Genomic DNA, 3,374 nt, shown 5'->3' on the forward strand with positions numbered 1-3,374 from the left:
TTCTTATTCTACTTTTGAATCCAACTAAGAAAGGAAACAAAATGCAAAATGAAAGCTTATACATCCTCAAGTAATAACCTAAACTCAGAGAAATATTCATCAAGTAAAAAATTTATACTTGGTACAAAATTTACCATATAATTAAATAAAACAAAATCGATACTAAATTAAATTTTAGGACAACAAATTTGTATCTTAGTGCAACATAACATTAAGAAAAAAAAAGAAAAGACTAATATTGTAGTTTTAGAGCTTTATTAAAACCTAATACATGCTTGAAACCTCATAGTTTTCTTAAGATAGGTCTAGAATGTGAGAGCAATTTTAAAACTCTACACAACCTTTTGGCAAAGCTATCTTGTAAGCTCATAGGTATCTCAAAATAGCTCTAGAAGCCAAAAGCTTCCTTATCCTCAACTACTATTGAACCTTAGCACTGTTTATCCCAAATTAGGTAAGTAGTCCTGAAGCACTACACAAGGACCCATGAGTTACCCAGCTTGGTATTATTAGGATGTTGATGTAATACATTTCGGTTTTATCCAAGTAATACCTTATAAAGAGTGTTACTACCTCTTATACCACATGTTAGAGAAATTAATATTACTTTTAGACAGTTAAATAAAGACATTAATTGAGAACAATTGAAAATGTTATATCGTTTGCTAGACAAAATGATCTAGTAAATCCTTAATTATATATTTTTATAAATATTGAACCTTTCAACATGAATTTCATTAAAATTTCTTACCCAATAAATAAATTACTTAAATCTCACTTCTATTTAGTTATTAAAATTTGATATATATAACAAAACATATATCATGTAAATTAAAGAATAAATTTCTTTCTTCCTAGTAATACTCTATTGAACTCTCTATAGTACTATCAAATACAACAAACTCCTAACAAGATATAGGAGGAGGAATAAATGGTGATTTTATGCATCTCAAAAATGCTCAATTAAGCCCATCAAAAAATTGGTGTCATTTGATTGCCATTGCACCCATTATGGACCCCATTCGCCTGGTGGGGTCGTTGATTAATAATCATGTGATCAAATCCTTTGTTGGCTCCGAGACCATTGTTTCTTTGGAAATTTAGGTGCTCGAGCCATAATATTCGCTAGGGGCAACCCTTGGTCAACTTCCTTACATAGCGTCGTCCCATATAACATTTTGAATATGAATATCCCTAGTGCCCACCAATCAACTGCATTTCTATGCCCTTCACCATACCCAATTTCTGGTGGTAAGTACTAGTGGGTCCCAACATAATACATTAATTGAACATTGATTGGCTCTGTGATGATTTCCACAGCTGTGCAATGTGTTGACTTTTTTCTATTTGTGTTGACTAGGGCGTAAGCAGGAGGCTACAACAGGTGTGATACAATAGGCTAGAATGTATGATGAATTAGAAAAGTTGGGTTTATGATCAGGATAACAACTTGTTTTGTGATTAATGATGCATTTTGAGCAGAAATTATGTGGATTGTTGATGTAGGATTATCATCTTTTAGTGAGAGATCGAAGTTGGTCAACGAAATGTAGTCGTCGAATTTTACTAACACATTTTTGGGTTTCAAATCACAATAAACTATTCCCATCACATGTAGGTATTCTAAGGCCACTATGACTTCAGATGCATAAAACTTGTGCAAAAAAGAGAAGGTTACAAATCTTTTTAAAAAATAAATAAATGAATAAATTTAAATAAGTTGGAAATATATAAAATTGAGTTTGATAGGTTATGCGAATAGCTTGCTCAAAATTTTAATACTTTATTCTATTTAATATATTTAAGAATATGTTTAATATACACATTGAAATATAATTATCTCTTGTAACATTATCCGTATTAGTAAAAATGTATAATATATTTATTTTACTAATATATAAACAGGTTCATGAACTTGTAAACCAAATTCCTTCATATTTGAATTTTGCTGTTATAATTATAATATTTTAGAACCATATTAAAATATGAAAAGAAGATTTTATTAATTAATAAAGATGAAAATGAAGATGGTATCTATATATACATATATATATATGTAAAAATATGATAGAATCAAGAAGGTGCAAAGGGGAAAGGTTAGAAACTCCAAAGAAGATACTTATAATTGGGAATTATATAAAAACCCATGCACAACCCATGAATTACCCAAATCATTATTTAACTTGGATTATCGCATACATAACCCATGAATTACCCATTTCCTCCCATGCTTCCTTATCACGGCTCTACATTATTTATGTGTATGTGTCTCGCTCTATATACATATAACCTTCTCAATTTATCAGTATATACATATATGTGTGTGCATATAGAGAATGTATGTATGTATATCACGATACTAATTGCACTGAATATCATAATAATAAATTAACGATCGTATAATCATATAATATATTTTTATAGATATAGATAATTAATATTGTTGTACATACATACCGGGCAGCAGCTTCGTTGAATTGTTTATCCAGCTACCGTTGATGGAGGACGTGAAGATCGCCACCGGGACAGAACTCAGTGAATGAACATGACCACCGATCACAAAAAAATTTCATACTTATTGGTGCCACGTATGATTGCTCATACACCATCATATATATGAATTATATGTTTATATATATGTACACATGTCAAAGCATATGATGAAAGGAATAAGGAAGGATAAACTTTCATACATAATTGACGACGTCATAAATCAAATCAATTAGTGAATTATAGTAAATAAATTTCATAATTATTTTTTATTGTACATATTTTTTTACTAAGTTTTTTTTAATTTTTTTTTAAAAAGGTGCATAGGCATTGAATACAATCAAACATGAATTCAAATTGATGAAGGAAAAAATTAAAATCTTTCTTCAGATAATATTTTATTTTATATGTTTTACAAAATTTATTTTTATATATATCTTTTTCTCTTATAGATTTCGTAAAAATTTTAATTGAATTTGAATTTACAAACTTATGCAATATAAAGTGTTCTACATTTTCAATGAGAGTTAAACTCATACATTTGAAATAAAACATAAGAGTTTTAACTGCAATCATATTGTTATCATTCATTATAATTATAAATAGCTAACATTATGTAGCCAGCAAAACAGATTTTCAATGAAATAAAACTCATGCTATATAAGTATGCAAATTTAAATTTAGTTAACATTTTCACAAAATCTATAAGAAAAAAGATATACATGAAAATAAAATTTTACAGAATATATAAAATAAAACATTATCTCAAAAAGGATTTTCATTTTTTCCTTTACCAATGAGAATCCATGTTTGATTGCATCTAATACTGCTATACACTTTATTTTCAAAAAAATTTTTTTTTTTTAAATTCAGAAAACTCAGTA

At 28.0% G+C, this 3,374-nt stretch overlaps 1 pseudogene; it reads right to left on the reverse strand.

Moving 5' to 3' along the window:
- Nucleotides 1–905: 905 nt before the first annotated feature.
- Nucleotides 906–2,573, reverse strand: LOC148240156 (serine/threonine-protein kinase D6PK pseudogene; annotated as a pseudogene).
- Nucleotides 2,574–3,374: the final 801 nt, after the last annotated feature.

The sequence above is a fragment of the Carica papaya genome, chromosome 9 (assembly GCF_054855325.1).
Source record: "Carica papaya isolate Zhongbai chromosome 9, ASM5485532v1, whole genome shotgun sequence".
NCBI lineage: Eukaryota > Viridiplantae > Streptophyta > Magnoliopsida > Brassicales > Caricaceae > Carica > Carica papaya.